The following is a 12,194-nucleotide window of genomic DNA, read 5'->3' as shown; positions in this document are numbered from 1 at the left end:
GTTGATCTTATTGCTAGTTCAGAAGCAAATGTGGCCATGTCTCATGCATGCAAAGCATGAATTCCTTCTTTACTTAAGATGACTTCACTTCCAGTGGACCTCCCTCCTGGAAGCACCATTACATCAGGTATAAACATGAGCTTTATTAGTTCCGGAGCACTACCTGTGGCCAAATACAATACTTCAGTTGTAGTACATCATCAAAGTGTATTCCACAGTGTAAACATTTGATTTCTTTGCTGCTGCACTTTTCCCTTCTGCCAGGAATTTGAGGAATCTAATGTGAGGTGATCCAGACCACTTGGGTTCAAATGTGGCCAAGAGATCAAAGTAAAAATATGACCCATGAGCAGATTGTTTGCAGTATTGTAATGGAAGACAAATGTCCTACACTTCCAACTGCATGCTATTGTATGGAAGTCACAGGCTGAAATCACCATGACTCTGTTCTGCTATCATAATTACAGTAGAGCAAATATCTACCCTGACCCTTACCCTGTGGTATTTTTAATGCTCTCCAGTCACTAGTAAACAGTTCAATTCTGTGTTCTATTTGTCCCATCTCTGCAAATAGAAGTACTTCTGACCCCATGTGTTTGTACACTTTGCTTGCTTACTGAATGGCACAGCTAATAGCATGGTGAGGCCACTGGCTGGGACTGAGCTGGTAGCTACTCTTGCCATCTTTGACATTGGGTGGCTGATGCCACAGAAGGTCTCACCCTATCCATACAGGTCAATGCAATGACCCTGCCCCCATTCAAAGCACTGATGTAAACAGTGCTACAAGAGCTTGGCCACTCTCTCAAAGAAAGACAAATACATGCAAATCCTTGAGTCATGACAGAGTGCAGACACTGTGTAAGCTCCTCCTTTAGTCTGCACATTGCTTCTCATTACTTCAGGGTGCTCCAAGTCTAAGGCACTTAGTGAGTGATTCTCCATGTTTGTGAAAACCAACTTCTGTTCGCTCGTGATGTGCTGCTCACCCAGGTCTTCCTCTTTAGAGGTATGCTGAGACTCACTGGAGGTGAGTGTATGTACACTGGGGGGTGGTGCAGAAGTAGGGATATGGCAGTGCTGACTCAGGAACATCTCACCCCACTGAGGGGACTGACAATGACTGGGCTGATAGATTCAAATCTTCCTCTTGCTGCAGGTCATGTGGGAAAACATGATAAACCTGTGTTCCTGATAACCTGAGTTACTCAATTGTTGCCTCAACACAACTCCATGGGTGACATTGATTAGAAGACCATCTTACATGTTAGGCAGGAATATCCCAAATATTCTTCACCAAAAAATAAAACAATCAAAATATCCTTCTCTCATGAATCTCCTGCACTCCTCCCCATCTCACCTCGAACTTGGTGCAATGGTATGCTTAAAGTCTCCACTGGTACCTTCTCTATTGGATTTGTGCTTGGAGATTGGCAGAGTGAGCCTTGCAATGGCAATGATTTAATTCTGTAGTTTAATCTTTCTATCAGGAAATTGACCTCTGGTTTCCTGCATAATTAAGAGCCGCCACCACCCATCTGCCTTCCTGTTCCACGGGAGCTTCATGGATTTCCAGCTACTATCTTGATGCATTTGCTAAAGCAGAGGCAGTTCTGAATTGAAGACTCGAGCTGACTGAGACATGGATCAAGGCGGGTCAAGTTCCTTTCCTTAATTTCTCAGACTGTATTATTTACTCCTGTGCTCTTTTCCCTTTTGTTTCTCTGAAAAACAAAGGCCTGCAGCAAAGAAATCTACCAAGGTTGGAACAATAGCAGAGACAATGAGATAAATCAAGAAGTAATGATAAAGTGAACTCAAGCTTGTAGGAGGAATAACAACGAAAGGTTGAAATAATGCTGAGTGCTATTTTTAACACACTAGATATTGCAATTGCATTTTTATGTGACTTTCCTTTGCAAATTTATTTTAAACAAGCTAATGATTAATTTATTGGTGTACAGAGGAACATCATCCAACCATCACCTTCTGAAGGGTAGTTATAGATAGCCAATAAATGTTGGCTCAACCAGTGACACTCACATTCTGTGAGTGAACAAACAAAAGAAAAACTGATTAAGAAGCCGGCTGCATCACTGAGCCATCAGTGATGCTAACAGGTGGGGCATAACTGAGAAGATGGCTTCGTGAAGGAACATGTGTAATTTATGGGGCTAGGAATACTGTAACGAGCCACTTATCTCCTGCTTCCCCAAAGGCTGTCCACTATCTACAAAGCACAAGTCAGCCGTATGGTGGAATACTCCCAACTTGCCTGGATGGGTGCAACACCCCATAAGAAGCTTGACACCATCCATGAGAAAGAAGCCCACTTAATTGGCACCACATCCACAAATATTCAGTCCCAATTTTCAAACCTACAACCACTTCCTCCAAGAAGGACAAGCACTGCAGATACATGAGAACACCACCACCTGCAAGTTCACCTCCAATCCACTTACCATCCTGACTTGGAAATGTATAATCCTTCCTTCAATGTCGCTGGATCAAAATCCTGGAACTTCCTCCCTAACATACTGTGGGTCTACTTGCCGCACATTGACTGCAAAGATTTAAGAATTGTGATTGAGGGGAGTTGCAGGGTGATGGCTTCAAGTTGCAGTGTCAAAGTGTAAGGTTCCATGGACATGCTATATCAATGAAGAAAAATTTTCAGCTATAAGCCCCCAGGATAGTGTGACCATGGTAGTTGGGGGTGGAGATTAGGTTGTGGTCAATGCTACATGTAGGGATTTCCATTGGCCCAGAAAGTATTCAGATAGGAGGGAGGGGCTCCTATTGCTTTCCCTGGCAATGAAGACATGTTAGACTCCCCAGAGGAAAATTTGCTGTGAGGTTGGACTGTGGGCCCTCTCATTGTCTACACTGTGATCGCAAGAGATAATTGGATGGGAGTTGACCTCCTGTTTGGACCATCACAGGATTTTCTGTGCTTCTCAACTACTTGTAAATAATTGTCAGCCCACTGATTGATCAGGTATGGCCAGTCATTCACGCTCCTCCTCTTGTGCTCCCCATCCTCCCACTGATAATCTCACTTCTAATAGCACAATACTCTCTATGATGGCTAAACCGGAAAGAGTTTTGTTCCTCAGCAGTAACCTCCCAACTCTGAAAAGTTGAACAATGAAATCTGATAACATGGACTAACAGACCATCAGAACATGAACAAAGCCTTTGCTGCTGAGGGAAAAAGATTAATGAAAACCAAGGTAAGGAAGTGTAACATTGCATTCCTTTCAGAGAGTGTGACAAGAAACAGATAATTTATTCCCACTGTTATTGTTCATGAATCACCCAATCTCATCTCACTTCTCTCATCTTCCATACCATTACTACTCATTGTTTTTCAAAAATTTGTTTAAGTTCCTTTTTAAAATGTTTACAAATAAAGTTTCTGCAACAATTTTGTGAATTATTTCACCAAAGCACCAGCATGCATAAAAATATTGGCACAGAATTACCCCTCCTTTATGTCGTAAATTATTGACATTCTGCCAAAGGAGGCAGTTTTTAGGGCAGAACACAATTTCTCTGAAAATTTCTAAGAATGAAATGAACAAGCATGAATGAGCACCTCACTTCTGAGATAAGTGATCTGACTGTACCTTGTACAGCTTTGTGGTCAGTAGTCTATATGTCCAGATGCAAAATCATGGTATTTACTTTTTGTCTGGTCTCATCTCAGTGTATTATACACATCAAAATAAAAACTGCAGATGCTGTAAACCAGGAACAAAAATCAAAGTTGCTGGAAAAGCTCAGCAGGTCTGCCAGCATCTATAAAGAAAAATCAGAGTTAAAAATTCAGGTCCAGTAACCCTTCCTCAGAACTGTTACTGTCACTCCTGGTGTTTGACCAAATACTTGCTCAAATTCATTTCCACAGCCATATCACATTCTTCAGTTACTGCATCCGGCTCAGACAGTTCGGAGGAAGGGTCACTATAGACCGAAACACTATCTCTGATTTTTCTTCATAAATGCTGCCAGACCTGCTGAGCTTTTTAGCAACCTCTGTTTTTATAAACACATCAAGTTCACCTTCAAGTCTTAAGGGCAAACTCACCACATTATTTTTTAGCTTTCTACCTTATAAACAAGCCAACCAAGCTAGATATGGGAATTCTGAACTTGGAAGCCAGAATGAAAACCTGGCAACTTCAGCTAGTGGATGATGGTAAAGAGCTTCCATGTCGTTCAGCACTAAATAACATCTCAGGGCATGATTCATTGGCATTAGCCACACACTCCCCTCATTCATGGAAATTGAAATCTAGCATTTGCGAATTCCTCATAATCCTCAGGGCACCTCTTTAATCTACTTGGAAGATACTTAAGAAATATGCATTGTAGGCATACAGCAACTAGCAGTAAAAAACTGCAGCAGGGGCACTTTGCACAGAGAGACAGATGCCCAGCTGACGGATTGAACTCGGCTGCATCTCAGAGTTGCTCACTTGCTCTCTAAATGTTCATTCACTTAAAGCATATCTGTGTGCTCATCACATCCGTTGCCCTACCTTGCTGTGCAATGTCTGTTAGCACATTGGTGCTTCAACCAGAGGCAAAGCCTATTCTCATATACACATGCTGTTTTGCATAGACACAAGACAGACTGCTTGTAATTTTGCTGTAAAGCACACTGAGAAATAAATCTAACACCTTCCGCATGTGTTGGCTGCCGATACAGAAAACATACTATATAGAGTCACAGAGTACAGCATGAAAACAGTCCATGACGACCAGATATCCTAACCTAATCTACCCCCATTTGCCAGCACCTGGCCCATATTTCTCTAAACCCTTACTATTTGAATACCCAGCCAAATGCCTGTTAAATGTTATAATTGTAACAGACTCCACCACTTCCTCTGGCAGCTCATTCCATACATGCACCACCCTCTGCATGAAAAAGTTGCCCCTAATGTCCCTTTTAAATTTTTCCCCTCTCCTCCTAAACCTATGCCCTCTACTTCTGGACACCCCCACCTTATGGAAAAGACTTTGCCTATTTATCCCATCCATGCCCCTTATGATTTTATAAACCTTTATGAGGTCACCCCTCATCCTCTGCCACTCCAGGGAAAACAGCCCGAGCCTATTCACCCTCTCCCTGTAATTGAAATCCTCCAACACTAGCAAAATCCTTGTAATTCTTTTCTGAGCCGTTTCAAGTTTCGCAATATCCTTCTAAAAGGAGACCAGAATTGCACGCAATATTCCAAAAGTGGCCTAGCCAATACCCTGTACAGCTGCAACATGACCTCCCAACTCCTATACTCAATGCTCTGACCAATAGAGGAAAGCATACCAAACGCCTTCTTCACTATCCTATCTACCGATGACTCCACTTTCAAGGAATTATGAACCTGCACTAAGGTCTCTTTGTTCAGCCACACTCCCCAGGACCTTCCCATTAGGTGTATAAGTCCTGCTCTGCTTTGCTTTTCCAAAATACAACACCTCACATTTATCTAAATTAGACTCCATCTGCCACTCCTCAACCCATTGGCCCATCTGATCCTGTTGTACTTTGAGGTAACCCTCTTTGCTGTCCACTACACCTCCAATTTTGATGTCATCTGTAAATGTTTATTCAACCAAATGATTATATTGGAAACTGGGTGGTGGCTAGTCCTTAGTCTGGCCATGAGAACCACTGTAGGTCAAGGGGTCCTGTAACAGTCCATTCATAGGCATATACTAAACATAGTTCAGGAACATGGTCATGGCCATTGGGGCTGGGTATAGTCGAGGTATCTATTCAACAACAGTCTAGGGAGTGGGCAATGGTTAGGTTTGTGTAGCCAGCAGCAGCAGTCAGGAGGATCACTTGTTATTTGTCAAGGAGCTGCAGAGACTTGGTCGATCATATCTAGGGACTGCTTGTCAAAGTCAGAGTTCTGGAGCAAATGCTATCCTGATGTGTTTGTTGAGGAAAATACAAGGGGTGCTTGTAAAAGAGGGCGTGAGGGGTTCAGGGCTTTGGAGGAAAGCAGAGGCATGTGTAGAGGTGGGGTCAAGGACAGTGGTGAGGGGAGACTCAAGGTGTATTGGGGGCATGCACTTCAGCATTGGAAGGAATGGTAGGTAACAGGAGGAGCAGCTGTTGACAGTGACTACCACTGTGGCCTCCACAGTGGGAGAGTAGAGGACTAAGTATGATTAAGGTGTAATGGCAGGGCTCAGAGACAGGGAGGATAGTTGAGGCAAATTTCAATGTGTTAGGTCTCCACATGGGAGGGGATGGATGAAAATGGACTGGCGAGCTAATGTAAGGTAAATGGTGAGACTCTTGACACTTTACCAAGAATCTGCCCATTCTTTCCAAATGTCACACCGGTAATTATTTCAATGATGTCACCAAAACTAGAACCCATTAGGCAGTTCACCCCACATCAAAACAACCAAAAAAACATGATGTAACTTCATTTAGTGACAAGTTAGGATATAGGGTGACCACTTGGCTATCACTTAACTCTGCGTTTCTCAAACGTTTAGGAGAAAGTGAGGACTGCAGATGCTGGAGATCAGAGCTGAAAAATGTGTTGCTGGAAAAGCGCAGCAGGCCAGGCAGCATCCAAGGAGCAGGAGAATCGACGTTTCGGGCATAATCCCTGTTTCAGGAATGGGGAGGTTTGTGCCAAGCAGGCTAAGATAAAAGGTAGAGAGGAGGGACTTGGGGGAGGGGCATTGGGAATGCAATAGGTGGAAGGAGGTTAAGGTGGGGGTGATAGGTGGGAGAGGGGGTGGGGGCGGAGAAGTCGGGAAGAAGATTGCAGGTCATGAAGGCAGTGCTGAGTCCAAGGGTTGGGATTGAGATAAGGTGGGGGGAGGGGAAATGAGGAAGTTGGAGAAATCGGTATTCATCCCTTGTGGTTGGAGGGTTCCTAGGCAGAAGATGAGGCGCTCTTCTCCAGGCGTCGTGTTGCCATGGTCTGGCGATGGAGGAGGCCAAGGACCTGCATGTCCTTGGCGGAGTGGGAGGGGGAGTTAAAGTGTTCAGCCACGGGGCAGTTGGGTTGGTTGGTGCGGGTGTCCCAGAGGTGTTCTCTGAAACGTTCCGCAAGTAGGCGGTCTGTCTCCCCAGTCTAGAGGAGGCCACATCGGGTGCAACGGATACAATAAATGATGTGTGTGGAGGTGCAGGTGAATTTGTGATGGATATGGAAGGATCCCTGGGGCCTTTGAGGGAAGTGAGGGGGAAGGTGTGGGCGCAAGTTTTGCATTTCTTGCGGTTGCAGGGGAAGGTGCCGGGAGTGGAGGTTGGGTTGGTGGGGAGTGTGGACCTGACGAGGCTCCTTTGTGGTCTTGGATGGTGGTGAGGGAGGAGGTGTCGGTGCAGGTTTTGCGATTCCTGCAGTGGCAGGGGAATATGCCAGGAAGGGAATGTGGTTTGTTGGGGGGCATGGACCTGACCAGGTAGTCACGGAGGGAACGGTTTTTTGCAGAAAGCGGAAAGGGGTGGGGAGGGAACTATATCTCTGGTGGTGGGGTCTTTTTGGAGGTGGCGGAAATGTCAGCAGATGATATGGTTAATGCGAAGGTTGGTAGGGTGGAAAGTGAGAACCAGGAGGGTTCTGTTCTTGTTACGTTTGAAGGGGTGGGGCTTAAGGACGGAGGTGTGGGATGTGGATGAGATGCGTTGGAGGGCATCTTCAACCACGTGAAATGGGAAATTGTGATCTCTAAAGAAGGAGGCCACCTGGTGTGTTCTGTGGTGGAACTGGTCCTCCTGGGAGCAGATATGGCGGAGGTGGAAGAATTGGAAATATGGGATGGCATTTTTGCCGGAGGTAGGGTGGGAAGCGGTGTAATGCAGGTAGCTGTGGGAGTCAGTGGGTTTGTAAAAAATGTCAGTGTCAAGTCGGTCGTCATTAATGGAGATGGAGAGGTCCAGGAAGGGGAGGGAGGTGTCAGAGATGGTCCAGGTGAATTTAAGGTCAAGGTGGAATGTGTTGGTGAAGTTGGTAAACTGCTCAATCTCTTCACGGGAGCACAAGGTGGCGCCGATGCAGTCATCAATGTAGCAGAGGAAGAGGTGGGGAGTGATGCCAGTGAAACTATGGAAGATGGACTGTTCTACATAGCCAACAAAGAGATAGGCATAGCTGGGGCCCATATGGGTGCCCATGGCTACCCCTTTGGTCTGGAGGAAGTGGGAGGATTCGAAGGAGAAATTCTTAAGGGTGAGGATCAGTTCTGCCAAACGAATGAGAGTGTCAGTGAAAGGGTACTGTTGGGGACGTCGGGAGGGGAAGAAACTCTTGGAGGCCCAGGTCATGGCAGATGGAGGTGTAGAGGGATTGGCTGTCCATGGTGAAGATGAGGCATTGACGGCCAGGGAAATGGAAGTCTTGGAGGAGGTGGAGGGTGTGGGTGGTGTCTTGAACATATGTGGGGAGTTCCTGGACTGGGAGGATAGGACAGTATCGAGGTAGGTGCAAATGAGTTCGGTGGGGCAGGAACAGGCTGAGACAATGGGTCAGCCAGGGTGGTCAGGCTTGTGGATCTTGGGAAGGAGGTAGAATCGAGTGGTGTGGGGTTCCCGGACTACGAGATTGGAAGCTGTGGGTGGGAGATCTCCTGAGGTAATGAGATTCTGTATGGTCTGGGAGATGATGGGGAGTGGGTTCATGGTTGAGGGGGCGGCAGGAGGAGGTGTCTTTGAGTTGACATTTGGTTTCAGTGGTGTAGAGGTCAGTGCGCCAAACTACTACTGCACCCCCTTTATCTGCTGGTTTGATGGGGAGGTTGGGATTGGAGCAGAGGGAGTGGAGGACTGCGCATTGTGAGGGTGAGAGGTTGGAGTGGGGGAGGGGGGTAGACAGTTTGAGGCGGTTACTGTCTCGGCGGCAGTTGGAAATAAAAAAGTCGAGGGTGGGTAATAGGGCAATGCGAGGTGACTAGGTGGATGGAGTGTGTTGGAGGCAAGTGAAGGAGTCCTCAGAAGATGGACGGGAGTCCTGATTGTAAAAGTAAGCTCAGAGGCGGAGGCGGTGGAAGAAGTGTACAACGTCACGATGTGTATTAAATTCATTGATGCATGGATGGAGGCACATAAAGGTAAAAGTGAGGGGAAGGTCTGGGGGGATGATGAAAACTCAGCAGGGCTGGGAGCTAGGACCTGGTGTAGGTGTGGAGGTGGGAGTGGGGGTGGAGCCTGTAACTGGAGTGGGTGTGATGGTGGGGAGAATAGGGTGGAGTCATGAGCAGACGTGGTGTGCCCCTCAGGGTGACAGCTGGATCTGAGGAGGGTGTGTCAGCAGAATGCAGGTGATTGGTGTTGGTGGGGGTGGAAGTGATGGTGAACATGGCAGTAGAGGGGGCGGAAGTCGCTGAACGTGTAACATCAGCAATGATGTGGGGGGGGGGGGCAGAAGTGATGTCACAGTGGTGCATGAGTAATCATGAGGGGGCGGAAGTGGCTGCGAAAGTGGCCATGATGGGGGCGGAAGTGTTGTCATCGATCTCCATGGGGATGGTAGCTGTACCAGCCACATGGCTAATGGACCAAGGGGTCCAGTCTCAGAATAAGGGGAAGACCATTTAGGACTGAGATAAGGAGGATCTGTCACATACAAATGGTGGTGAATCTTTGGAATTTTCTACTCTGCTAGTGGTCAGTCATCAAGCAGGTTCAAGACAAATTGATAAAGAGATTGTGCTGGAAAATAGCATTGGTGTAAAAGATCAACTGTGATCTAATTGAATGGTGATGCAGTCTTGAGGGGTTAAATGACCTACTTTTCCCTTATTTCTTAAATTTCAATGTTTCACGGGGCCAGCACCTCACAGTCACCCACATTGGTACACTCTAGCTCAAGGGATTTGGTTTGTCAGTTTAATTTAGATAAATTATTGACCAACAGCAATTGATGGAGTTGGAGCATGGATCTCCTTTATGTTGGTCCAACTTGCACCTCCCCGGCTCAAGAGTCCAAACTTCCTGATACTTCCTGATACTGGAAGTAAGTGATGTATACTATCTGTGTAACTATTTTCAGTTATTGCAGATTTTGCCAAATACTCTGCAAGGTCTGAGAGCAAAACTGACAGTTTACCAGCCCAGAAGTTATAAGTTTGTGCTCAAGGAAACTAAATTCAAGCAACTTTAAATAAATCTGCACCAAAGTCTCAAGGGTCAGAGGTGCTGAGCTCAGTGGCCATCGCTTTGTGATTGCTCAGGATGCAGTGGGATGGGTCCTGAGCTCCAATTCACATCAGACATGATTTTCTGATTTCAGCTGTATTACTGTGAAGCTGATTCACCATTGCCTGAATGTCTGTTGCCTCACATATCAACCTAACAGCCTGGAGTGACTAGAGTTTAGGACATGGTTTGTACATTTTGAAGAATGGGCAGAGATCAATAAAACTGATACTAATTTTATCCAAGATCGTACTACATTTCAGTTCAGCCCTATAAAATCATTCAAGTTAAAATACATTCAGATTTTGCGATGTGTGGATGCCCATTCATCCCTAGTGTGCTGCAAATGCTTTAACTTTCCTCATCATAAATCCTATCCAAGCAATGATGATTGATGATTATGGTAATGCTGATTAGCATTAGTCCTTTGAGAACTAAATTTCATTTTCAGCTATCAAAATACACTCTGCAGTCCTTGTGGCACTCGTCTTCATGTGGCAAACATGTTAAACATTATGATGAGATGCGGGTTCTTCTGAATGGTTCATAATGCAAAATAATGTGCAGCATAAAAAAGGTCTAGAGCTGGAGCCCAGCAAACATCCAACAGAGGTACAGCTTTCTCTTGAATGCTGTGATGTCAGATTCATATTGGCCATTTGTTGTCTATTATGCAGCATAAGCAGAAATTGTTACCACTAAACATCTGTTCTATTTCAAGTTAGATGAGAAAACAACAGAAAGTAAGTGGCCTTCTTAAAATATTGCCAGAGAAACCCTTCCAGGTTTAAATAATTTAGGCATATATGCAAAATAGAAAGGAAAAATTAAACACTAAGCGTGTGTTTAATTTAATAAGCCTGTAAGTCTTTATCGCTAATGGTTATATTACACGCAAATGAAAAAACTAAATCTAAAAACAATTTTCTCCTGTTTCTGTCTGATATGTACCAGTAGCTGAGTCAAATATTTTGACATCAATTAAAGCTGGACTTCATTAGAATTTCTGAAATCCAACATTTCTGTTTTGCTTGGGAAATAAAGGAAAGAATGATAAATCAGTTATTAATTATGTAAGTATTTAGTTAACAATTTAAGTTAAGACAAATATTTCACTCACCATGCCCTTTTAAACAGATTTACAATCCAATACTTGATCAATAATTGATTAAATAACTCAATGCAAATGAGGTATAATGTCAGAAATATTCATTTGACTTCATGCTTATGCATCCTTTATGATATCACCCCAGTTTTTCAGTGCCTATCAGTCACTTTGTATTGCCATTGCTGTCACCAAGGAAATGCACATTTTTATACTTTCAGGTTATCAAATAAATAATTATTTTCCAATTCCATCTATTGTCATTGTTCCTTCACTGTTGCAGGGCCAAAACCCTAGGACTTCTCCTGAAAATACTATGGTGCACCTACATCCCATGGACTGCAGTGGTTCAAGAAGGCAGTTCTTTACATTACAAAGGCAATTGGAATGAGCAATAAATGTTGGCTGAGCCAGTGAAACCATATCCTAAGAAAGAATAGGAAAAAAAAAAGAAAACAGCACAGATGAGCATGAGTACTACCTCGCAAAGGAAAGACATGACATTTCACATCTATTTTGAAAGACCAAACCAATGGGCTTAAACGTCATGGTGTAACATTCATAATCAATATCACTATCATCCATAGGAAATTGCTTTCTCTTCTATTTTTATCACAGCATTTACATATCAATATTGGTTAGTTTTATATTCCTATATAAGCATATGAATATATCTCTAGCTCTTATTTTGAGATAAATAAGATTATCTTTTGGGATCTTTTCTTTAAGTAAAGATGAAGAGGATATGTGTTCTGATCTGATGTCTTCCTGACAGCAAACCTGATTAGTTTGAGTGTTCGAGATTAAGAGAGTGTCTGAATTGTTTTACTGTGAAGAAGTGAAGAATGTGTTTATGCCTGGAGAAAATGGATTCAGTCAATATATCAACAAGGAAAAAACAGAGTCACAAAG

At 44.2% G+C, this 12,194-nt stretch overlaps 1 long non-coding RNA gene across 1 annotated transcript in view; it reads left to right on the top strand.

Annotated features, from left to right (window-relative positions):
- Window positions 1-11,894, top strand: part of LOC140493451 (uncharacterized) — a 127,850-nt gene extending 115,956 nt beyond the window's left edge. The window contains exon 3 of the long non-coding RNA XR_011963681.1: window positions 11,566-11,894. This is a non-coding gene — a long non-coding RNA (uncharacterized lncRNA). The remainder of the gene's footprint in view (window positions 1-11,565) is intronic.
- The last annotated feature ends 300 nt before the right edge of the window (window positions 11,895-12,194 follow it).

Source organism: Chiloscyllium punctatum, chromosome 2, assembly GCF_047496795.1.
Source record: "Chiloscyllium punctatum isolate Juve2018m chromosome 2, sChiPun1.3, whole genome shotgun sequence".
Lineage (NCBI taxonomy): Eukaryota > Metazoa > Chordata > Chondrichthyes > Orectolobiformes > Hemiscylliidae > Chiloscyllium > Chiloscyllium punctatum.
This window is presented reverse-complemented; position numbering and strand designations above follow the sequence as displayed.